This window comes from Balaenoptera physalus (genome assembly GCF_965194825.1).
Source record: "Balaenoptera physalus genome assembly, contig: HAP1_SCAFFOLD_30, whole genome shotgun sequence".
NCBI lineage: Eukaryota > Metazoa > Chordata > Mammalia > Artiodactyla > Balaenopteridae > Balaenoptera > Balaenoptera physalus.
In genome coordinates, this window is record NW_028126472.1 from 1,820,742 (window position 1) to 1,847,683 (window position 26,942).

Genomic DNA, 26,942 nt, shown 5'->3' on the forward strand with positions numbered 1-26,942 from the left:
CGAAAAAAAAACAGCTTAGAGCGCATAGGGCACTTCCACTCACGGGTGTATAAATTGGGAAAACTAAAAATCAGCAAGACACAGGCACCCCAAGTTTAGGGCTGCTCTGTTGACAAGAACCTCCACTTCATGACACCTTAAATATCCCAGGAAAGAGAAAAATGGATAAAGAATTGGTGGTCCTTATGTACAATGGAATATCACTCAGCCATAAAATCAATGTCATAAGGCTAGTAGCAGCAGGATGAGTGGATTTAGGTAAGACGATTCTAAGTGAAATAAGTCACACAGAAATAGACACTTATCATAAGCTATCACTTATAGAGGGAATGTAAAAACCGCTACACTTGAACTGAATTACAAAACAGAACAGAGTCACACGTTTAGAAAACACACTATGGCTGCTTAACGGGAAAGGTGAGGTGGGGTGATGCATAAAACAAGGGTTTCAAATTAGCTCAGATACCGTTCCATAAACCCAATATGTAATAGAAAGACCTACTCCTTGCTCAGTGAACTGGAATCAACACCCCCTCTTCACCGCACAAGAATATATCTGACTAGTAAGAATCTTAAAACCTATGAATTTATATCTCTCTGGAAGTGAGTCAAGTGGATGTAAAGCGGCATAAACACAGCCGTGAAAAGCAGCTAAACACCATTATAAAAATAAATTAATTTTAAAAGCCCGTGAAACAAAGACAGTGAAAGAGAGAGAAATTCTTACAAAATTCGTTCAGGGGCTGTGATGCCACCTGGATTGACCATATCTAGACCCACAGCTGGATGAGACGTAAGGGTGGATACTCTCGGGGCTGAGAGATTTGGTGAGGTTGGGGGAGCAAACGCAGAGCCTTTAAAGTACTACTGCCTGTTACCCATCCCATGGGTCCCAAATCTCCAGGTTCAAGGGCATCTTCCTACATCAAAAACATGCATGAGAAACCCAGAAGGTGGTAGACCGTGTGACCGGGAAAGGTTTCTAAAACGCACCCCATTTCTAATCTCCTTGTGCTCGGGTTCGCCATTCCAGCCGCTTTACTAGCAATCTCCCTCCTTGGAGAATCAGCACCTTTAACCTCCTGTTCCGTACAACTTTCTATTTGTCCTGAGGATGAACGGGAAGAGGGGGAGCCAATGAGAGACTAGCTCTAGGTGTTGGGACAGGCACAGGTCACTCTATTTTCCCATCAGGAAGAAGAATTAACCACAGGCTCAGCCTGCCGCCCGGAACCAAAATAGGGCCTGAGGCCATCCTGCGCTTTTGCGGCCAGCTCCCAAAAAAGCGAGTTGAAAAATGGAGCTCAGGGGCACTGCAATTCACAAACCTGCAGAGTTATAAATGATAATTCTCGTCCTCAAATATATTGAGGGAAGGCAACGAAGAGGATTTGAAAGCAAGGCAGAATTGCACGAAACAGATTTCAGGAGGTAGATTCGAATCGCCTTTAAAGCACATGAAAAGCGGCAAAACGTCGACAATGATGCCCTTGGCCAAAAAGAGCGTATGCGTTTTTTCCTGAATATATTCAGGAAAAAACGCATACGCCCTTTTTGGCCAACCAAGCAACCTGGAAAGGCAAATCAGCGCTACAAAGAAGTCTCGCTTCCCATCGGTCAAAAGGGCCATGCTGAAAAAAGTGTCAAAACCAGAAATGCAGGACAGGCCATGGAGAAATGAGAGCCTTGCTACGCTGATGGGCGGGATGTAAATTGCCAACAGCCACTCTGGAGAAGTGTACGGTGTGTCCTGAAACATCGAAAAAAAAACAGCTTAGAGCGCATAGGGCACTTCCACTCACGGGTGTATAAATTGGGAAAACTAAAAATCAGCAAGACACAGGCACCCCAAGTTTAGGGCTGCTCTGTTGACAAGAACCTCCACTTCATGACACCTTAAATATCCCAGGAAAGAGAAAAATGGATAAAGAATTGGTGGTCCTTATGTACAATGGAATATCACTCAGCCATAAAATCAATGTCATAAGGCTAGTAGCAGCAGGATGAGTGGATTTAGGTAAGACGATTCTAAGTGAAATAAGTCACACAGAAATAGACACTTATCATAAGCTATCACTTATAGAGGGAATGTAAAAACCGCTACACTTGAACTGAATTACAAAACAGAACAGAGTCACACGTTTAGAAAACACACTATGGCTGCTTAACGGGAAAGGTGAGGTGGGGTGATGCATAAAACAAGGGTTTCAAATTAGCTCAGATACCGTTCCATAAACCCAATATGTAATAGAAAGACCTACTCCTTGCTCAGTGAACTGGAATCAACACCCCCTCTTCACCGCACAAGAATATATCTGACTAGTAAGAATCTTAAAACCTATGAATTTATATCTCTCTGGAAGTGAGTCAAGTGGATGTAAAGCGGCATAAACACAGCCGTGAAAAGCAGCTAAACACCATTATAAAAATAAATTAATTTTAAAAGCCCGTGAAACAAAGACAGTGAAAGAGAGAGAAATTCTTACAAAATTCGTTCAGGGGCTGTGATGCCACCTGGATTGACCATATCTAGACCCACAGCTGGATGAGACGTAAGGGTGGATACTCTCGGGGCTGAGAGATTTGGTGAGGTTGGGGGAGCAAACGCAGAGCCTTTAAAGTACTACTGCCTGTTACCCATCCCATGGGTCCCAAATCTCCAGGTTCAAGGGCATCTTCCTACATCAAAAACATGCATGAGAAACCCAGAAGGTGGTAGACCGTGTGACCGGGAAAGGTTTCTAAAACGCACCCCATTTCTAATCTCCTTGTGCTCGGGTTCGCCATTCCAGCCGCTTTACTAGCAATCTCCCTCCTTGGAGAATCAGCACCTTTAACCTCCTGTTCCGTACAACTTTCTATTTGTCCTGAGGATGAACGGGAAGAGGGGGAGCCAATGAGAGACTAGCTCTAGGTGTTGGGACAGGCACAGGTCACTCTATTTTCCCATCAGGAAGAAGAATTAACCACAGGCTCAGCCTGCCGCCCGGAACCAAAATAGGGCCTGAGGCCATCCTGCGCTTTTGCGGCCAGCTCCCAAAAAAGCGAGTTGAAAAATGGAGCTCAGGGGCACTGCAATTCACAAACCTGCAGAGTTATAAATGATAATTCTCGTCCTCAAATATATTGAGGGAAGGCAACGAAGAGGATTTGAAAGCAAGGCAGAATTGCACGAAACAGATTTCAGGAGGTAGATTCGAATCGCCTTTAAAGCACATGAAAAGCGGCAAAACGTCGACAATGATGCCCTTGGCCAAAAAGAGCGTATGCGTTTTTTCCTGAATATATTCAGGAAAAAACGCATACGCCCTTTTTGGCCAACCAAGCAACCTGGAAAGGCAAATCAGCGCTACAAAGAAGTCTCGCTTCCCATCGGTCAAAAGGGCCATGCTGAAAAAAGTGTCAAAACCAGAAATGCAGGACAGGCCATGGAGAAATGAGAGCCTTGCTACGCTGATGGGCGGGATGTAAATTGCCAACAGCCACTCTGGAGAAGTGTACGGTGTGTCCTGAAACATCGAAAAAAAAACAGCTTAGAGCGCATAGGGCACTTCCACTCACGGGTGTATAAATTGGGAAAACTAAAAATCAGCAAGACACAGGCACCCCAAGTTTAGGGCTGCTCTGTTGACAAGAACCTCCACTTCATGACACCTTAAATATCCCAGGAAAGAGAAAAATGGATAAAGAATTGGTGGTCCTTATGTACAATGGAATATCACTCAGCCATAAAATCAATGTCATAAGGCTAGTAGCAGCATGATGAGTGGATTTAGGTAAGACGATTCTAAGTGAAATAAGTCACACAGAAATAGACACTTATCATAAGCTATCACTTATAGAGGGAATGTAAAAACCGCTACACTTGAACTGAATTACAAAACAGAACAGAGTCACACGTTTACAAAACACACTATGGCTGCTTAACGGGAAAGGTGAGGTGGGGTGATGCATAAAACAAGGGTTTCAAATTAGCTCAGATACCGTTCCATAAACCCAATATGTAATAGAAAGACCTACTCTTTGCTCAGTGAACTGGAATCAACACCCCCTCTTCACCGCACAAGAATATATCTGACTAGTAAGAATCTTAAAACCTATGAATTTATATCTCTCTGGAAGTGAGTCAAGTGGGTGTAAAGCGGCATAAACACAGCCGTGAAAAGCAGCTAAACACCATTATAAAAATAAATTAATTTTAAAAGCCCGTGAAACAAAGACAGTGAAAGAGAGAGAAATTCTTGCAAAATTCGTTCAGGGGCTGTGATGCCACCTGGATTGACCATATCTAGACCCACAGCTGGATGAGACGTAAGGGTGGATACTCTCGGGGCTGAGAGATTTGGTGAGGTTGGGGGAGCAAACGCAGAGCCTTTAAAGTACTACTGCCTGTTACCCATCCCATGGGTCCCAAATCTCCAGGTTCAAGGGCATCTTCCTACATCAAAAACATGCATGAGAAACCCAGAAGGTGGTAGACTGTGTGACCGGGAAAGGTTTCTAAAACGCACCCCATTTCTAACTCCTTGTGCTCGGGTTCGCCATTCCAGCCGCTTTACTAGCAATCTCCCTCCTTGGAGAATCAGCACCTTTAACCTCCTGTTCTGTACAACTTTCAATTTGTCCTGAGGATGAACGGGAAGAGGGGGAGCCAATGAGAGACTAGCTCTACGTGTTGGGACAGGCACAGGTCACTCTATTTTCCCATCAGGAAGAAGAATTAACCACAGGCTCAGCCTGCCGCCCGGAACCAAAATAGGGCCTGAGGCCATCCTGCGCTTTTGCGGCCAGCTCCCAAAAAAGCGAGTTGAAAATTAGAGCTCAGGGGCACTGCAATTCACAAACCTGCAGAGTTATAAATGATAATTCTCGTCCTCAAATATATTGAGGGAAGGCAACGAAGAGGATTTGAAAGCAAGGCAGAATTGCACGAAACAGATTTCAGGAGGTAGATTCGAATCGCCTTTAAAGCACATGAAAAGCGGCAAAACGTCGACAATGATGCCCTTGGCCAAAAAGGGCGTATGTGTTTCTTCCTGAATATATTCAGGAAAAAGCGCATACGCCCTTTTTGGCCAACCAAGCAACCTGGAAAGGCAAATCAGCGCTACAAAGAAGTCTCGCTTCCCATCGGTCAAAAGGGCCATGCTGAAAAAAGTGTCAAAACCAGAAATGCAGGACAGGCCATGGAGAAATGAGAGCCTTGCTACGCTGATGGGCGGGATGTAAATTGCCAACAGCCACTCTGGAGAAGTGTACGGTGTGTCCTGAAACATCGAAAAAACACAGCTTAGAGCGCATAGGGCACTTCCACTCACGGGTGTATAAATTGGGAAAACTAAAAATCAGCAAGACACAGGCACCCCAAGTTTAGGGCTGCTCTGTTGACAAGAACCTCCACTTCATGACACCTTAAATATCCCAGGAAAGAGAAAAATGGATAAAGAATTGGTGGTCCTTATGTACAATGGAATATCACTCAGCCATAAAATCAATGTCATAAGGCTAGTAGCAGCATGATGAGTGGATTTAGGTAAGACGATTCTAAGTGAAATAAGTCACACAGAAATAGACACTTATCATAAGCTATCACTTATAGAGGGAATGTAAAAACCGCTACACTTGAACTGAATTACAAAACAGAACAGAGTCACACGTTTACAAAACACACTATGGCTGCTTAACGGGAAAGGTGAGGAGGGGTGATGCATAAAACAAGGGTTTCAAATTAGCTCAGATACCGTTCCATAAACCCAATATGTAATAGAAAGACCTACTCTTTGCTCAGTGAACTGGAATCAACACCCCCTCTTCACGGCACAAGAATATATCTGACTAGTAAGAATCTTAAAACCTATGAATTTATATCTCTCTGGAAGTGAGTCAAGTGGATGTAAAGCGGCATAAACACAGCCGTGAAAAGCAGCTAAACACCATTATAAAAATAAATTAATTTTAAAAGCCCGTGAAACAAAGACAGTGAAAGAGAGAGAAATTCTTACAAAATTCGTTCAGGGGCTGTGATGCCACCTGGATTGACCATATCTAGACCCACAGCTGGATGAGACGTAAGGGTGGATACTCTCGGGGCTGAGAGATTTGGTGAGGTTGGGGGAGCAAACGCAGAGCCTTTAAAGTACTACTGCCTGTTACCCATCCCATGGGTCCCAAATCTCCAGGTTCAAGGGCATCTTCCTACATCAAAAACATGCATGAGAAACCCAGAAGGTGGTAGACCGTGTGACCGGGAAAGGTTTCTAAAACGCACCCCATTTCTAATCTCCTTGTGCTCGGGTTCGCCATTCCAGCCGCTTTACTAGCAATCTCCCTCCTTGGAGAATCAGCACCTTTAACCTCCTGTTCCGTACAACTTTCTATTTGTCCTGAGGATGAACGGGAAGAGGGGGAGCCAATGAGAGACTAGCTCTAGGTGTTGGGACAGGCACAGGTCACTCTATTTTCCCATCAGGAAGAAGAATTAACCACAGGCTCAGCCTGCCGCCCGGAACCAAAATAGGGCCTGAGGCCATCCTGCGCTTTTGCGGCCAGCTCCCAAAAAAGCGAGTTGAAAAATGGAGCTCAGGGGCACTGCAATTCACAAACCTGCAGAGTTATAAATGATAATTCTCGTCCTCAAATATATTGAGGGAAGGCAACGAAGAGGATTTGAAAGCAAGGCAGAATTGCACGAAACAGATTTCAGGAGGTAGATTCGAATCGCCTTTAAAGCACATGAAAAGCGGCAAAACGTCGACAATGATGCCCTTGGCCAAAAAGAGCGTATGCGTTTTTTCCTGAATATATTCAGGAAAAAACGCATACGCCCTTTTTGGCCAACCAAGCAACCTGGAAAGGCAAATCAGCGCTACAAAGAAGTCTCGCTTCCCATCGGTCAAAAGGGCCATGCTGAAAAAAGTGTCAAAACCAGAAATGCAGGACAGGCCATGGAGAAATGAGAGCCTTGCTACGCTGATGGGCGGGATGTAAATTGCCAACAGCCACTCTGGAGAAGTGTACGGTGTGTCCTGAAACATCGAAAAAAAAACAGCTTAGAGCGCATAGGGCACTTCCACTCACGGGTGTATAAATTGGGAAAACTAAAAATCAGCAAGACACAGGCACCCCAAGTTTAGGGCTGCTCTGTTGACAAGAACCTCCACTTCATGACACCTTAAATATCCCAGGAAAGAGAAAAATGGATAAAGAATTGGTGGTCCTTATGTACAATGGAATATCACTCAGCCATAAAATCAATGTCATAAGGCTAGTAGCAGCAGGATGAGTGGATTTAGGTAAGACGATTCTAAGTGAAATAAGTCACACAGAAATAGACACTTATCATAAGCTATCACTTATAGAGGGAATGTAAAAACCGCTACACTTGAACTGAATTACAAAACAGAACAGAGTCACACGTTTAGAAAACACACTATGGCTGCTTAACGGGAAAGGTGAGGTGGGGTGATGCATAAAACAAGGGTTTCAAATTAGCTCAGATACCGTTCCATAAACCCAATATGTAATAGAAAGACCTACTCCTTGCTCAGTGAACTGGAATCAACACCCCCTCTTCACCGCACAAGAATATATCTGACTAGTAAGAATCTTAAAACCTATGAATTTATATCTCTCTGGAAGTGAGTCAAGTGGATGTAAAGCGGCATAAACACAGCCGTGAAAAGCAGCTAAACACCATTATAAAAATAAATTAATTTTAAAAGCCCGTGAAACAAAGACAGTGAAAGAGAGAGAAATTCTTACAAAATTCGTTCAGGGGCTGTGATGCCACCTGGATTGACCATATCTAGACCCACAGCTGGATGAGACGTAAGGGTGGATACTCTCGGGGCTGACAGATTTGGTGAGGTTGGGGGAGCAAACGCAGAGCCTTTAAAGTACTACTGCCTGTTACCCATCCCATGGGTCCCAAATCTCCAGGTTCAAGGGCATCTTCCTACATCAAAAACATGCATGAGAAACCCAGAAGGTGGTAGACCGTGTGACCGGGAAAGGTTTCTAAAACGCACCCCATTTCTAATCTCCTTGTGCTCGGGTTCGCCATTCCAGCCGCTTTACTAGCAATCTCCCTCCTTGGAGAATCAGCACCTTTAACCTCCTGTTCCGTACAACTTTCTATTTGTCCTGAGGATGAACGGGAAGAGGGGGAGCCAATGAGAGACTAGCTCTAGGTGTTGGGACAGGCACAGGTCACTCTATTTTCCCATCAGGAAGAAGAATTAACCACAGGCTCAGCCTGCCGCCCGGAAACAAAATAGGGCCTGAGGCCATCCTGCGCTTTTGCGGCCAGCTCCCAAAAAAGCGAGTTGAAAAATGGAGCTCAGGGGCACTGCAATTCACAAACCTGCAGAGTTATAAATGATAATTCTCGTCCTCAAATATATTGAGGGAAGGCAACGAAGAGGATTTGAAAGCAAGGCAGAATTGCACGAAACAGATTTCAGGAGGTAGATTCGAATCGCCTTTAAAGCACATGAAAAGCGGCAAAACGTCGACAATGATGCCCTTGGTCAAAAAGGGCGTATGCGTTTTTTCCTGAATATATTCAGGAAAAAACGCATACGCCCTTTTTGGCCAAGCAAGCAACCTGGAAAGGCAAATCAGCGCTACAAAGAAGTCTCGCTTCCCATGGGTCAAAAGGGCCATCCTGAAAAAAGTCTCAAAACCAGAAATGCAGGACAGGCCATGGAGAAATGGGAGCCTTGCTACGCTGATGGGCGGGATGTAAATTGCCAACAGCCACTCTGGAGAAGTGTACGGTGTGTCCTGAAACATCGAAAAAACACAGCTTAGTGCGCATAGGGCACATCCACTCATTGGCGTATAAATTGGGAAAACTAAAAATCAGCAAGACACAGGCACCCCAAAGTTTAGGGCTGCTCTGTTGACAAGAACCTCCACTTCATGACACCTTAAATATCCCAGGAAAGAGAAAAATGGATAAAGAAGTGGTGGTCCTTATGTACAATGTAATATCATTCAGCCATGAAATCAATGTCATAAGGCTAGTAGCAGCATGATGAGTGGATTTAGGTACGACAATCCTAAGTGAAATAAGTCACACAGAAAAAGACACTTATCATAAGCTATCACTTATAGAGGGAATGTAAAAACCGCTACACTTGAACTGAATTACAAAACAGAACAGAGTCACACGTTTAGAAAACACACTATGGCTGCTTAACGGGAAAGGTGAGGTGGGGTGATGCATAAAACAAGGGTTTCAAATTAGCTCAGATACCGTTCCATAAACCCAATATGTAATAGAAAGACCTACTCCTTGCTCAGTGAACTGGAATCAACACCCCCTCTTCACCGCACAAGAATATATCTGACTAGTAAGAATCTTAAAACCTATGAATTTATATCTCTCTGGAAGTTAGTCAAGTGGGTGTAAAGCGGCATAAACACAGCCGTGAAAAGCAGCTAAACCCCATTATAAAAATAAATTAATTTTAAAAGCCTGTGAAACAAAGACAGTGAAAGAGAGAGAAATTCTTACAAAATTCGTTCAGGGGCTGTGATGCCACCTGGATTGACCATATCTAGACCCACAGCTGGATGAGACGTAACGGTGGATACTCTCGGGGCTGAGAGATTTGGTGAGGTTGGGGGAGCAAACGCAGAGCCTTTAAAGTACTACTTCCTGTTACCCATCCCATGGGTCCCAAATCTCCAGGTTCAAGGGCATCTTCCTACATCAAAAACATGCATGAGAAACCCAGAAGGTGGTAGACTGTGTGACCGGGAAAGGTTTCTAAAACGCACCCCATTTCTAACTCCTTGTGCTCGGGTTCGCCATTCCAGCCGCTTTACTAGCAATCTCCCTCCTTGGAGAATCAGCACCTTTAACTTCCTGTTCTGTACAACTTTCAATTTGTCCTGAGGATGAACAGGAAGAGGGGGAGCCAATGAGAGACTAGCTCTAGGTGTTGGGACAGGCACAGGTCACTCTATTTTCCCATCAGGAAGAAGAATTAACCACAGGCTCAGCCTGCCGCCCGGAACCAAAATAGGGCCTGAGGCCATCCTGCGCTTTTGCGGCCAGCTCCCAAAAAAGCGAGTTGAAAATTGGAGCTCAGGGGCACTGCAATTCACAAACCTGCAGAGTTATAAATGATAATTCTCGTCCTCAAATATATTGAGGGAAGGCAACGAAGAGGATTTGAAAGCAAGGCAGAATTGCACGAAACAGATTTCAGGAGGTAGATTCGAATCGCCTTTAAAGCACATGAAAAGCGGCAAAACGTCGACAATGATGCCCTTGGCCAAAAAGGGCGTATGTGTTTCTTCCTGAATATATTCAGGAAAAAACGCATACGCCCTTTTTGGCCAACCAAGCAACCTGGAAAGGCAAATCAGCGCTACAAATAAGTCTCGCTTCCCATCGGTCAAAAGGGCCATGCTGAAAATAGTGTCAAAACCAGAAATGCAGGACAGGCCATGGAGAAATGAGAGCCTTGCTACGCTGATGGGCGGGATGTAAATTGCCAACAGCCACTCTGGAGAAGTGTACGGTGTGTCCTGAAACATCGAAAAAACACAGCTTAGAGCGCATAGGGCACTTCCACTCACGGGTGTATAAATTGGGAAAACTAAAAATCAGCAAGACACAGGCACCCCAAGTTTAGGGCTGCTCTGTTGACAAGAACCTCCACTTCATGACACCTTAAATATCCCAGGAAAGAGAAAAATGGATAAAGAATTGGTGGTCCTTATGTACAATGGAATATCACTCAGCCATAAAATCAATGTCATAAGGCTAGTAGCAGCATGATGAGTGGATTTAGGTAAGACGATTCTAAGTGAAATAAGTCACACAGAAATAGACACTTATCATAAGCTATCACTTATAGAGGGAATGTAAAAACCGCTACACTTGAACTGAATTACAAAACAGAACAGAGTCACACGTTTAGAAAACACCCTATGGCTGCTTAACGGGAAAGGTGAGGTGGGGTGATGCATAAATCAAAGGTTTCAAATTAGCTCAGATACCGTTCCATAAACCCAATATGTAATAGAAAGACCTACTCCTTGCTCAGTGAACTGGACTCAACACCCCCTATTCACCGCACAAGAATATATCTGACTAGTAAGAATCTTAAAACCTATGTATTGATATCTCTCTGGATGTGGGTCAAGTGGGTGTAAAGCGGCATAAACACAGCCGTGAAAAGCAGCTAAACCCCATTATAAAAATAAATTACTTTTAAAAACCCATGAAACAAAGGCAGGGAAAGAAAGAGAAATTCTTACACAAGTCGTTCAGGGGCTGTGATGCAACCTGGATTGACCATATCTAGACCCACAGCTGGATGAGACGTAAGGGTGGATACTTTCGGGGCTGAGAGATTTGGTGAGGTTGGGGGAGCAAACGCAGAGCCTTTAAAGTACTACTGCCTGTTACCCATCCCATGGGTCCCAAATCTCCAGGTTCAAGGGCATCTTCCTACATCGAAAACATGCATGAGAAACCCAGAAGTTGGTAGACCGTGTGACCGGAAAAGGTTTCTAAAACGCACCTCATTTCTCATATCCTTGTGCTCGGGTTCGCCATTCCAGCCGCTTTACTAGCAATCTCCGTCCTTGGAGAATCAGCACCTTTAACCTCCTGTTCCGTACAGCTTTCAATTTGTCCTGAGGATGAACCGGAAGAGGGGGAGCCAATGAGAGACTAGCTCTAGGTGTTGGGACAGGCACAGGTCACTCTATTTTCCCATCAGGAAGAAGAATTAACCACAGGCTCAGCCTGCCGCCCGGAAACAGAAAAGGGCCTGAGGCCATCCTGCGCTTTTGCGGCCAGCTCCCAAAAAAGCGAGTTGAAAAATGGAGCTCAGGGGCACTGCAATTCCCAAACCTGCAGAGTTATAAATGATAATTCTCGTCCACAAATATATTGAGGGAAGGCAACGAAGAGGATTTGAAAGCAAGGCAGAATTGCAGGAAACAGATTTCAGGAGGTAGATTCGAATCGCCTTTAAAGCACATGAAAAGCAGCAAAACGTCGACAATGATGCCCTTGGCCAAAAAGGGCGTATGCGTTTTTTCCTGAATATATTCAGGAAAAAACGCATACGCCCTTTTTGGCCAACCAAGCAACCTGGAAAGGCAAATCAGCGCTACAAAGAAGTCTCGCTTCCCATGGGTCAAAAGGGCCATCCTGAAAAAAGTCTCAAAACCAGAAATGCAGGACAGGCCATGGAGAAATGGGAGCCTTGCTACGCTGATGGGCGGGATGTAAATTGCCAACAGCCACTCTGGAGAAGTGTACGGTGTGTCCTGAAACATCGAAAAAACACAGCTTAGTGCGCATAGGGCACATCCACTCATTGGCGTATAAATTGGGAAAACTAAAAATCAGCAAGACACAGGCACCCCAAAGTTTAGGGCTGCTCTGTTGACAAGAACCTCCACTTCATGACACCTTAAATATCCCAGGAAAGAGAAAATTGGATAAAGAAGTGGTGGTCCTTATGTACAATGGAATATCACTCAGCCATAAAATCAATGTCATAAGGCGAGTAGCAGCATGATGAGTGGATTTAGGTACGACGATTCTAAGTGAAATAAGTCACACAGAAAAAGACACTTATCATAAGCTATCACTTATAGAGGGAATGTAAAAACCGCTACACTTGAACTGAATTACAAAACAGAACAGAGTCACACGTTTAGAAAACACACTATGGCTGCTTAACGGGAAAGGTGAGGTGGGGTGATGCATAAAACAAGGGTTTCAAATTAGCTCAGATACCGTTCCATAAACCCAATATGTAATAGAAAGACCTACTCCTTGCTCAGTGAACTGGACTCAACACCCCTTATTCACCGCACAAGAATATATCTGACTAGTAAGAATCTTAAAACCTATGTATTGATATCTCTCTGGATGTGAGTCAAGTGGGTGTAAAGCGGCATAAACACAGCCGTGAAAAGCAGCTAAACCCCATTATAAAAATAAATTAATTTTAAAAACCCGTGAAACAAAGACAGTGAAAGAGAGAGAAATTCTTACAAAATTCGTTCAGGGGCTGTGATGCCACCTGGATTGACCATATCTAGACCCACAGCTGGATGAGACGTAAGGGTGGATACTCTCGGGGCTGAGAGATTTGGTGAGGTTGGGGGAGCAAACGCAGAGCCTTTAAAGTACTACTGCCTGTTACCCATCCCATGGGTCCCAAATCTCCAGGTTCAAGGGCATCTTCCTACATCAAAAACATGCATGAGAAACCCAGAAGGTGGTAGACCGTGTGACCGGGAAAGGTTTCTAAAACGCACCCCATTTCTAATCTCCTTGTGCTCGGGTTCGCCATTCCAGCCGCTTTACTAGCAATCTCCCTCCTTGGAGAATCAGCACCTTTAACCTCCTGTTCTGTACAACTTTCTATTTGTCCTGAGGATGAACGGGAAGAGTGGGAGCCAATGAGAGACTAGCTCTAGGTGTTGGGAGAGGCACAGGTCACTCTATTTTCCCATCAGGAAGAAGAATTAACCACAGGCTCAGCCTGCCACCCGGAACCAAAATAGGGCCTGAGGTCATCCTGCGCTTTTGCGGCCAGCTCCCAAAAAAGCGAGTTGAAAAATGGAGCTCAGGGGCACTGCAATTCACAAACCTGCAGAGTTATAAATGATAATTCTCGTCCACAAATATATTGAGGGAAGGCAACGAAGAGGATTTGAAAGCAAGGCAGAATTGCACGAAACAGATTTCAGGAGGTAGATTCGAATCGCCTTTAAAGCACATGAAAAGCGGCAAAACGTCGACAATGATGCCCTTGGCCAAAAAGGGCGTATGCGTTTTTTCCTGAATATATTCAGGAAAAAGCGCATACGCCCTTTTTGGCCAACCAAGCAACCTGGAAAGGCAAATCAGCGCTACAAAGAAGTCTCGCTTCCCATCGGTCAAAAGGGCCATGATGAAAAAAGTGTCAAAACCAGAAATGCAGGACAGGCCATGGAGAAATGAGAGCCTTGCTACGCTAATGGGCGGGATGTAAATTGCCAACAGCCACTCTGGAGAAGTGTACGGTGTGTCCTGAAACATCGAAAAAACACAGCTTAGAGCGCATAGGGCACTTCCACTCACGGGCATATAAATTGGGAAAACTAAAAATCAGCAAGACACAGGCACCCCAAAGTTTAGGGCTGCTCTGTTGACAAAAACCTCCACTTCATGACACCTTAAATATCCCAGGAAAGAGAAAAATGGATAAAGAAGTGGTGGTCCTTATGTACAATGGAATATCACTCAGCCATAAAATCAATGTCATAAGGCTAGTAGCAGCATGATGAGTGGATTTAGGTACGACGATTCTAAGTGAAATAAGTCACACAGAAAAAGACACTTATCATAAGCTATCACTTATAGAGGGAATGTAAAAACCGCTACACTTAAACTGAATTACAAAACAGAACAGAGTCACACATTTAGAAAACACACTATGGCTGCTTAACGGGAAAGGTGAGGTGGGGTGATGCATAAAACAAGGGTTTCAAATTAGCTCAGATACCGTTCCATAAACCCAATATGTAATAGAAAGACCAACTCCTTGCTCAGTGAACTGGACTCAACACCCCTTATTCACCGCACAAGAATATATCTGACTAGTAAGAATCTTAAAACCTATGTATTGATATCTCTCTGGATGTGAGTCAAGTGGGTGTAAAGCGGCATAAACACAGCCGTGAAAAGCAGCTAAACCCCATTATAAAAATAAATTAATTTTAAAAACCCGTGAAACAAAGACAGTGAAAGAGAGAGAAATTCTTACAAAATTCGTTCAGGGGCTGTGATGCCACTTGGATTGACCATATCTAGACCCACAGCTGGATGAGACGTAAGGGTGGATACTTTCGGGGCTGAGAGATTTGGTGAGGTTGGGGGAGCAAACACAGAGCCTTTAAAGTACTACTGCCTGTTACCCATCCCATGGGTCCCAAATCTCCAGGTTCAAGGGCATCTTCCTACATCGAAAACATGCATGAGAATCCCAGAAGGTGGTAGACCGTGTGACCGAGAAAGGTTTCTAAAACGCACCTCATTTCTCATCTCCTTGTGCTCGGGTTCGCCATTCCAGGCGCTTTACTAGCAATCTCCCTCCTTGGAGAATCAGCACCTTTAACCTCCTGTTCCGTACAGCTTTCAATTTGTCCTGAGGATGAACGGGAAGAGTGGGAGCCAATGAGAGACTAGCTCTAGGTGTTGGGAGAGGCACAGGTCACTCTATTTTCCCATCAGGAAGAAGAATTAACCACAGGCTCAGCCTGCCGCCCGGAACCAAAATAGGGCCTGAGGCCATCATGCGCTTTTGCGGCCAGCTCCCAAAAAAGCGAGTTGAAAAATGGAGCTCAGGGGCACTGCAATTCACAAACCTGCAGAGTTATAAATGATAATTCTCGTCCACAAATATATTGAGGGAAGGCAACGAAGAGGATTTGAAAGCAAGGCAGAATTGCACGAAACAGATTTCAGGAGGTAGATTCGAATCGCCTTTAAAGCACATGAAAAGTGGCAAAACGTCGACAATGATGCCCTTGGCCAAAAAGGGCGTATGCGTTTTTTCCTGAATATATTCAGGAAAAAGCGCATACGCCCTTTTTGTCCAACCAAGCAACCTGGAAAGGCAAATCAGCGCTACAAAGAAGTCTCGCTTCCCATCGGTCAAAAGGGCCATGATGAAAAAAGTGTCAAAACCAGAAATGCAGGACAGGCCATGGAGAAATGAGAGCCTTGCTACGCTGATGGGCGGGATGTAAATTGCCAACAGCCACTCTGGAGAAGTGTACGGTGTGTCCTGAAACATCGAAAAAACACAGCTTAGAGCGCATAGGGCACTTCCACTCACGGGTGTATAAATTGGGAAAACTAAAAATCAGCAAGACACAGGCACCCCAAGTTTAGGGCTGCTCTGTTGACAAGAACCTCCACTTCATGACACCTTAAATATCCCAGGAAAGAGAAAAATGGATAAAGAAGTGGTGGTCCTTATGTACAATGGAATATCACTCAGCCATAAAATCAATGTCATAAGGCTAGTAGCAGCATGATGAGTGGATTTAGGTACGACGATTCTAAGTGAAATAAGTCACACAGAAAAAGACACTTATCATAGCTATCACTTATAGAGGGAATGTAAAAACCGCTACACTTAAACTGAATTACAAAACAGAACAGAGTCACACATTTAGAAAACACACTATGGCTGCTTAACGGGAAAGGTGAGGTGGGGTGATGCATAAAACAAGGGTTTCAAATTAGCTCAGATACCGTTCCATAAACCCAATATGTAATAGAAAGACCAACTCCTTGCTCAGTGAACTGGACTCAACACCCCTTATTCACCGCACAAGAATATATCTGACTAGTAAGAATCTTAAAACCTATGTATTGATATCTCTCTGGATGTGAGTCAAGTGGGTGTAAAGCGGCATAAACACAGCCGTGAAAAGCAGCTAAACCCCATTATAAAAATAAATTAATTTTAAAAACCCGTGAAACAAAGACAGTGAAAGAGAGAGAAATTCTTACAAAATTCGTTCAGGGGCTGTGATGCCACTTGGATTGACCATATCTAGACCCACAGCTGGATGAGACGTAAGGGTGGATACTTTCGGGGCTGAGAGATTTGGTGAGGTTGGGGGAGCAAACACAGAGCCTTTAAAGTACTACTGCCTGTTACCCATCCCATGGGTCCCAAATCTCCAGGTTCAAGGGCATCTTCCTACATCGAAAACATGCATGAGAATCCCAGATGGTGGTAGACCGTGTGAACGAGAAAGGTTTCTAAAACGCACCTCATTTCTCATCTCCTTGTGCTCGGGTTCGCCATTCCAGGCGCTTTACTAGCAATCTCCCTCCTTGGAGAATCAGCACCTTTAACCTCCTGTTCCGTACAACTTTCTATTTGTCCTGAGGATGAACGGGAAGAGGGGGAGCCAATGAGAGACTAGCTCTAGGTGTTGGGACAGGCACAGGTCACTCTATTTTCCCATCAGGAAGAAGAATTAACCACAGGCTCAGCCTGCCGCCCGGAACCAAAATAGGGCCTGAGGCCATCCTGCGCTTTTGCGGCCAGCTCCCTAAAAAAGCGAGTTGAAAAATGGAGCTCAGGGGCACTGCAATTCACAGACCTGCAGAGTTATAAATGATAATTCTCGTCCACAAATATATTGAGGGAAGGCAACGAAGAGGATTTGAAAGCAAGGCAGAATTGCACGAAACAGATTTCAGGAGGTAGATTCGAATCGCCTTTAAAGCACATGAAAAGCGGCAAAACGTCGACAATGATGCCCTTGGCCAAAAAGGGCGTATGCGTTTCTTCCTGAATATATTCAGGAAAAAGCGCATACGCCCTTTTTGGCCAACCAAGCAACCTGGAAAGGCAAATCAGCGCTACAAAGAAGTCTCGCTTCCCATCGGTCAAAAGGGCCATGATGAAAAAAGTGTCAAAACCAGAAATGCAGGACAGGCCATGGAGAAATGAGAGCCTTGCTACGCTGATGGGCGGGATGTAAATTGCCAACAGCCACTCTGGAGAAGTGTACGGTGTGTCCTGAAACATCGAAAAAACACAGTTTAGAACGCATAGGGCACTTCCACTCACGGGCATATAAATTGGGAAAACTAAAAATCAGCAAGACACAGGCACCCCAAAGTTTAGGGCTGCTCTGTTGACAAGAACCTCCACTTCATGACACCTTAAATATCCCAGGAAAGAGAAAATTGGATAAAGAAGTGGTGGTCCTTATGTACAATGGAATATCACTCAGCCATAAAATCAATGTCATAAGGCGAGTAGCAGCATGATGAGTGGATTTAGGTACGACGATTCTAAGTGAAATAAGTCACACAGAAAAAGACACTTATCATAAGCTATCACTTATAGAGGGAATGTAAAAACCGCTACACTTGAACTGAATTACAAAACAGAACAGAGTCACACGTTTACAAAACACACTATGGCTGCTTAACGGGAAAGGTGAGGTGGGGTGATGCATAAAACAAGGGTTTCAAATTAGCTCAGATACCGTTCCATAAACCCAATATGTAATAGAAAGACCTACTCTTTGCTCAGTGAACTGGAATCAACACCCCCTCTTCACGGCACAAGAATATATCTGACTAGTAAGAATCTTAAAACCTATGAATTTATATCTCTCTGGAAGTGAGTCAAGTGGATGTAAAGCGGCATAAACACAGCCGTGAAAAGCAGCTAAACACCATTATAAAAATAAATTAATTTTAAAAGCCCGTGAAACAAAGACAGTGAAAGAGAGAGAAATTCTTACAAAATTCGTTCAGGGGCTGTGATGCCACCTGGATTGACCATATCTAGACCCACAGCTGGATGAGACGTAAGGGTGGATACTCTCGGGGCTGAGAGATTTGGTGAGGTTGGGGGAGCAAACGCAGAGCCTTTAAAGTACTACTGCCTGTTACCCATCCCATGGGTCCCAAATCTCCAGGTTCAAGGGCATCTTCCTACATCAAAAACATGCATGAGAAACCCAGAAGGTGGTAGACCGTGTGACCGGGAAAGGTTTCTAAAACGCACCCCATTTCTAATCTCCTTGTGCTCGGGTTCGCCATTCCAGCCGCTTTACTAGCAATCTCCCTCCTTGGAGAATCAGCACCTTTAACCTCCTGTTCCGTACAACTTTCTATTTGTCCTGAGGATGAACGGGAAGAGGGGGAGCCAATGAGAGACTAGCTCTAGGTGTTGGGACAGGCACAGGTCACTCTATTTTCCCATCAGGAAGAAGAATTAACCACAGGCTCAGCCTGCCGCCCGGAACCAAAATAGGGCCTGAGGCCATCCTGCGCTTTTGCGGCCAGCTCCCAAAAAAGCGAGTTGAAAAATGGAGCTCAGGGGCACTGCAATTCACAAACCTGCAGAGTTATAAATGATAATTCTCGTCCTCAAATATATTGAGGGAAGGCAACGAAGAGGATTTGAAAGCAAGGCAGAATTGCACGAAACAGATTTCAGGAGGTAGATTCGAATCGCCTTTAAAGCACATGAAAAGCGGCAAAACGTCGACAATGATGCCCTTGGCCAAAAAGGGCGTATGCGTTTTTTCCTGAATATATTCAGGAAAAAACGCATACGCCCTTTTTGGCCAACCAAGCAACCTGGAAAGGCAAATCAGCGCTACAAAGAAGTCTCGCTTCCCATCGGTCAAAAGGGCCATGCTGAAAAAAGTGTCAAAACCAGAAATGCAGGACAGGCCATGGAGAAATGAGAGCCTTGCTACGCTGATGGGCGGGATGTAAATTGCCAACAGCCACTCTGGAGAAGTGTACGGTGTGTCCTGAAACATCGAAAAAAAAACAGCTTAGAGCGCATAGGGCACTTCCACTCACGGGTGTATAAATTGGGAAAACTAAAAATCAGCAAGACACAGGCACCCCAAGTTTAGGGCTGCTCTGTTGACAAGAACCTCCACTTCATGACACCTTAAATATCCCAGGAAAGAGAAAAATGGATAAAGAATTGGTGGTCCTTATGTACAATGGAATATCACTCAGCCATAAAATCAATGTCATAAGGCTAGTAGCAGCAGGATGAGTGGATTTAGGTAAGACGATTCTAAGTGAAATAAGTCACACAGAAATAGACACTTATCATAAGCTATCACTTATAGAGGGAATGTAAAAACCGCTACACTTGAACTGAATTACAAAACAGAACAGAGTCACACGTTTAGAAAACACACTATGGCTGCTTAACGGGAAAGGTGAGGTGGGGTGATGCATAAAACAAGGGTTTCAAATTAGCTCAGATACCGTTCCATAAACCCAATATGTAATAGAAAGACCTACTCCTTGCTCAGTGAACTGGAATCAACACCCCCTCTTCACCGCACAAGAATATATCTGACTAGTAAGAATCTTAAAACCTATGAATTTATATCTCTCTGGAAGTGAGTCAAGTGGATGTAAAGCGGCATAAACACAGCCGTGAAAAGCAGCTAAACACCATTATAAAAATAAATTAATTTTAAAAGCCCGTGAAACAAAGACAGTGAAAGAGAGAGAAATTCTTACAAAATTCGTTCAGGGGCTGTGATGCCACCTGGATTGACCATATCTAGACCCACAGCTGGATGAGACGTAAGGGTGGATACTCTCGGGGCTGAGAGATTTGGTGAGGTTGGGGGAGCAAACGCAGAGCCTTTAAAGTACTACTGCCTGTTACCCATCCCATGGGTCCCAAATCTCCAGGTTCAAGGGCATCTTCCTACATCAAAAACATGCATGAGAAACCCAGAAGGTGGTAGACCGTGTGACCGGGAAAGGTTTCTAAAACGCACCCCATTTCTAATCTCCTTGTGCTCGGGTTCGCCATTCCAGCCGCTTTACTAGCAATCTCCCTCCTTGGAGAATCAGCACCTTTAACCTCCTGTTCCGTACAACTTTCTATTTGTCCTGAGGATGAACGGGAAGAGGGGGAGCCAATGAGAGACTAGCTCTAGGTGTTGGGACAGGCACAGGTCACTCTATTTTCCCATCAGGAAGAAGAATTAACCACAGGCTCAGCCTGCCGCCCGGAACCAAAATAGGGCCTGAGGCCATCCTGCGCTTTTGCGGCCAGCTCCCAAAAAAGCGAGTTGAAAAATGGAGCTCAGGGGCACTGCAATTCACAAACCTGCAGAGTTATAAATGATAATTCTCGTCCTCAAATATATTGAGGGAAGGCAACGAAGAGGATTTGAAAGCAAGGCAGAATTGCACGAAACAGATTTCAGGAGGTAGATTCGAATCGCCTTTAAAGCACATGAAAAGCGGCAAAACGTCGACAATGATGCCCTTGGCCAAAAAGAGCGTATGCGTTTTTTCCTGAATATATTCAGGAAAAAACGCATACGCCCTTTTTGGCCAACCAAGCAACCTGGAAAGGCAAATCAGCGCTACAAAGAAGTCTCGCTTCCCATCGGTCAAAAGGGCCATGCTGAAAAAAGTGTCAAAACCAGAAATGCAGGACAGGCCATGGAGAAATGAGAGCCTTGCTACGCTGATGGGCGGGATGTAAATTGCCAACAGCCACTCTGGAGAAGTGTACGGTGTGTCCTGAAACATCGAAAAAAAAACAGCTTAGAGCGCATAGGGCACTTCCACTCACGGGTGTATAAATTGGGAAAACTAAAAATCAGCAAGACACAGGCACCCCAAGTTTAGGGCTGCTCTGTTGACAAGAACCTCCACTTCATGACACCTTAAATATCCCAGGAAAGAGAAAAATGGATAAAGAATTGGTGGTCCTTATGTACAATGGAATATCACTCAGCCATAAAATCAATGTCATAAGGCTAGTAGCAGCATGATGAGTGGATTTAGGTAAGACGATTCTAAGTGAAATAAGTCACACAGAAATAGACACTTATCATAAGCTATCACTTATAGAGGGAATGTAAAAACCGCTACACTTGAACTGAATTACAAAACAGAACAGAGTCACACGTTTACAAAACACACTATGGCTGCTTAACGGGAAAGGTGAGGTGGGGTGATGCATAAAACAAGGGTTTCAAATTAGCTCAGATACCGTTCCATAAACCCAATATGTAATAGAAAGACCTACTCTTTGCTCAGTGAACTGGAATCAACACCCCCTCTTCACCGCACAAGAATATATCTGACTAGTAAGAATCTTAAAACCTATGAATTTATATCTCTCTGGAAGTGAGTCAAGTGGGTGTAAAGCGGCATAAACACAGCCGTGAAAAGCAGCTAAACACCATTATAAAAATAAATTAATTTTAAAAGCCCGTGAAACAAAGACAGTGAAAGAGAGAGAAATTCTTGCAAAATTCGTTCAGGGGCTGTGATGCCACCTGGATTGACCATATCTAGACCCACAGCTGGATGAGACGTAAGGGTGGATACTCTCGGGGCTGAGAGATTTGGTGAGGTTGGGGGAGCAAACGCAGAGCCTTTAAAGTACTACTGCCTGTTACCCATCCCATGGGTCCCAAATCTCCAGGTTCAAGGGCATCTTCCTACATCAAAAACATGCATGAGAAACCCAGAAGGTGGTAGACCGTGTGACCGGGAAAGGTTTCTAAAACGCACCCCATTTCTAATCTCCTTGTGCTCGGGTTCGCCATTCCAGCCGCTTTACTAGCAATCTCCCTCCTTGGAGAATCAGCACCTTTAACCTCCTGTTCCGTACAACTTTCTATTTGTCCTGAGGATGAACGGGAAGAGGGGGAGCCAATGAGAGACTAGCTCTAGGTGTTGGGACAGGCACAGGTCACTCTATTTTCCCATCAGGAAGAAGAATTAACCACAGGCTCAGCCTGCCGCCCGGAACCAAAATAGGGCCTGAGGCCATCCTGCGCTTTTGCGGCCAGCTCCCAAAAAAGCGAGTTGAAAAATGGAGCTCAGGGGCACTGCAATTCACAAACCTGCAGAGTTATAAATGATAATTCTCGTCCTCAAATATATTGAGGGAAGGCAACGAAGAGGATTTGAAAGCAAGGCAGAATTGCACGAAACAGATTTCAGGAGGTAGATTCGAATCGCCTTTAAAGCACATGAAAAGCGGCAAAACGTCGACAATGATGCCCTTGGCCAAAAAGAGCGTATGCGTTTTTTCCTGAATATATTCAGGAAAAAACGCATACGCCCTTTTTGGCCAACCAAGCAACCTGGAAAGGCAAATCAGCGCTACAAAGAAGTCTCGCTTCCCATCGGTCAAAAGGGCCATGCTGAAAAAAGTGTCAAAACCAGAAATGCAGGACAGGCCATGGAGAAATGAGAGCCTTGCTACGCTGATGGGCGGGATGTAAATTGCCAACAGCCACTCTGGAGAAGTGTACGGTGTGTCCTGAAACATCGAAAAAAAAACAGCTTAGAGCGCATAGGGCACTTCCACTCACGGGTGTATAAATTGGGAAAACTAAAAATCAGCAAGACACAGGCACCCCAAGTTTAGGGCTGCTCTGTTGACAAGAACCTCCACTTCATGACACCTTAAATATCCCAGGAAAGAGAAAAATGGATAAAGAATTGGTGGTCCTTATGTACAATGGAATATCACTCAGCCATAAAATCAATGTCATAAGGCTAGTAGCAGCATGATGAGTGGATTTAGGTAAGACGATTCTAAGTGAAATAAGTCACACAGAAATAGACACTTATCATAAGCTATCACTTATAGAGGGAATGTAAAAACCGCTACACTTGAACTGAATTACAAAACAGAACAGAGTCACACGTTTACAAAACACACTATGGCTGCTTAACGGGAAAGGTGAGGTGGGGTGATGCATAAAACAAGGGTTTCAAATTAGCTCAGATACCGTTCCATAAACCCAATATGTAATAGAAAGACCTACTCTTTGCTCAGTGAACTGGAATCAACACCCCCTCTTCACCGCACAAGAATATATCTGACTAGTAAGAATCTTAAAACCTATGAATTTATATCTCTCTGGAAGTGAGTCAAGTGGGTGTAAAGCGGCATAAACACAGCCGTGAAAAGCAGCTAAACACCATTATAAAAATAAATTAATTTTAAAAGCCCGTGAAACAAAGACAGTGAAAGAGAGAGAAATTCTTGCAAAATTCGTTCAGGGGCTGTGATGCCACCTGGATTGACCATATCTAGACCCACAGCTGGATGAGACGTAAGGGTGGATACTCTCGGGGCTGAGAGATTTGGTGAGGTTGGGGGAGCAAACGCAGAGCCTTTAAAGTACTACTGCCTGTTACCCATCCCATGGGTCCCAAATCTCCAGGTTCAAGGGCATCTTCCTACATCAAAAACATGCATGAGAAACCCAGAAGGTGGTAGACTGTGTGACCGGGAAAGGTTTCTAAAACGCACCCCATTTCTAACTCCTTGTGCTCGGGTTCGCCATTCCAGCCGCTTTACTAGCAATCTCCCTCCTTGGAGAATCAGCACCTTTAACCTCCTGTTCTGTACAACTTTCAATTTGTCCTGAGGATGAACGGGAAGAGGGGGAGCCAATGAGAGACTAGCTCTACGTGTTGGGACAGGCACAGGTCACTCTATTTTCCCATCAGGAAGAAGAATTAACCACAGGCTCAGCCTGCCGCCCGGAACCAAAATAGGGCCTGAGGCCATCCTGCGCTTTTGCGGCCAGCTCCCAAAAAAGCGAGTTGAAAATTAGAGCTCAGGGGCACTGCAATTCACAAACCTGCAGAGTTATAAATGATAATTCTCGTCCTCAAATATATTGAGGGAAGGCAACGAAGAGGATTTGAAAGCAAGGCAGAATTGCACGAAACAGATTTCAGGAGGTAGATTCGAATCGCCTTTAAAGCACATGAAAAGCGGCAAAACGTCGACAATGATGCCCTTGGCCAAAAAGGGCGTATGTGTTTCTTCCTGAATATATTCAGGAAAAAGCGCATACGCCCTTTTTGGCCAACCAAGCAACCTGGAAAGGCAAATCAGCGCTACAAAGAAGTCTCGCTTCCCATCGGTCAAAAGGGCCATGCTGAAAAAAGTGTCAAAACCAGAAATGCAGGACAGGCCATGGAGAAATGAGAGCCTTGCTACGCTGATGGGCGGGATGTAAATTGCCAACAGCCACTCTGGAGAAGTGTACGGTGTGTCCTGAAACATCGAAAAAACACAGCTTAGAGCGCATAGGGCACTTCCACTCACGGGTGTATAAATTGGGAAAACTAAAAATCAGCAAGACACAGGCACCCCAAGTTTAGGGCTGCTCTGTTGACAAGAACCTCCACTTCATGACACCTTAAATATCCCAGGAAAGAGAAAAATGGATAAAGAATTGGTGGTCCTTATGTACAATGGAATATCACTCAGCCATAAAATCAATGTCATAAGGCTAGTAGCAGCATGATGAGTGGATTTAGGTAAGACGATTCTAAGTGAAATAAGTCACACAGAAATAGACACTTATCATAAGCTATCACTTATAGAGGGAATGTAAAAACCGCTACACTTGAACTGAATTACAAAACAGAACAGAGTCACACGTTTACAAAACACACTATGGCTGCTTAACGGGAAAGGTGAGGTGGGGTGATGCATAAAACAAGGGTTTCAAATTAGCTCAGATACCGTTCCATAAACCCAATATGTAATAGAAAGACCTACTCTTTGCTCAGTGAACTGGAATCAACACCCCCTCTTCACGGCACAAGAATATATCTGACTAGTAAGAATCTTAAAACCTATGAATTTATATCTCTCTGGAAGTGAGTCAAGTGGATGTAAAGCGGCATAAACACAGCCGTGAAAAGCAGCTAAACACCATTATAAAAATAAATTAATTTTAAAAGCCCGTGAAACAAAGACAGTGAAAGAGAGAGAAATTCTTACAAAATTCGTTCAGGGGCTGTGATGCCACCTGGATTGACCATATCTAGACCCACAGCTGGATGAGACGTAAGGGTGGATACTCTCGGGGCTGAGAGATTTGGTGAGGTTGGGGGAGCAAACGCAGAGCCTTTAAAGTACTACTGCCTGTTACCCATCCCATGGGTCCCAAATCTCCAGGTTCAAGGGCATCTTCCTACATCAAAAACATGCATGAGAAACCCAGAAGGTGGTAGACCGTGTGACCGGGAAAGGTTTCTAAAACGCACCCCATTTCTAATCTCCTTGTGCTCGGGTTCGCCATTCCAGCCGCTTTACTAGCAATCTCCCTCCTTGGAGAATCAGCACCTTTAACCTCCTGTTCCGTACAACTTTCTATTTGTCCTGAGGATGAACGGGAAGAGGGGGAGCCAATGAGAGACTAGCTCTAGGTGTTGGGACAGGCACAGGTCACTCTATTTTCCCATCAGGAAGAAGAATTAACCACAGGCTCAGCCTGCCGCCCGGAACCAAAATAGGGCCTGAGGCCATCCTGCGCTTTTGCGGCCAGCTCCCAAAAAAGCGAGTTGAAAAATGGAGCTCAGGGGCACTGCAATTCACAAACCTGCAGAGTTATAAATGATAATTCTCGTCCTCAAATATATTGAGGGAAGGCAACGAAGAGGATTTGAAAGCAAGGCAGAATTGCACGAAACAGATTTCAGGAGGTAGATTCGAATCGCCTTTAAAGCACATGAAAAGCGGCAAAACGTCGACAATGATGCCCTTGGCCAAAAAGAGCGTATGCGTTTTTTCCTGAATATATTCAGGAAAAAACGCATACGCCCTTTTTGGCCAACCAAGCAACCTGGAAAGGCAAATCAGCGCTACAAAGAAGTCTCGCTTCCCATCGGTCAAAAGGGCCATGCTGAAAAAAGTGTCAAAACCAGAAATGCAGGACAGGCCATGGAGAAATGAGAGCCTTGCTACGCTGATGGGCGGGATGTAAATTGCCAACAGCCACTCTGGAGAAGTGTACGGTGTGTCCTGAAACATCGAAAAAAAAACAGCTTAGAGCGCATAGGGCACTTCCACTCACGGGTGTATAAATTGGGAAAACTAAAAATCAGCAAGACACAGGCACCCCAAGTTTAGGGCTGCTCTGTTGACAAGAACCTCCACTTCATGACACCTTAAATATCCCAGGAAAGAGAAAAATGGATAAAGAATTGGTGGTCCTTATGTACAATGGAATATCACTCAGCCATAAAATCAATGTCATAAGGCTAGTAGCAGCAGGATGAGTGGATTTAGGTAAGACGATTCTAAGTGAAATAAGTCACACAGAAATAGACACTTATCATAAGCTATCACTTATAGAGGGAATGTAAAAACCGCTACACTTGAACTGAATTACAAAACAGAACAGAGTCACACGTTTAGAAAACACACTATGGCTGCTTAACGGGAAAGGTGAGGTGGGGTGATGCATAAAACAAGGGTTTCAAATTAGCTCAGATACCGTTCCATAAACCCAATATGTAATAGAAAGACCTACTCCTTGCTCAGTGAACTGGAATCAACACCCCCTCTTCACCGCACAAGAATATATCTGACTAG

General features: G+C 44.5%; 1 long non-coding RNA gene across 1 annotated transcript in view; it reads left to right on the top strand.

Annotated features, from left to right (window-relative positions):
• Positions 1-26,942, top strand: part of LOC309653471 — a 744,506-nt gene that overhangs the window by 653,094 nt on the left and 64,470 nt on the right. The gene's annotated exons all lie outside the window — the stretch shown is intronic.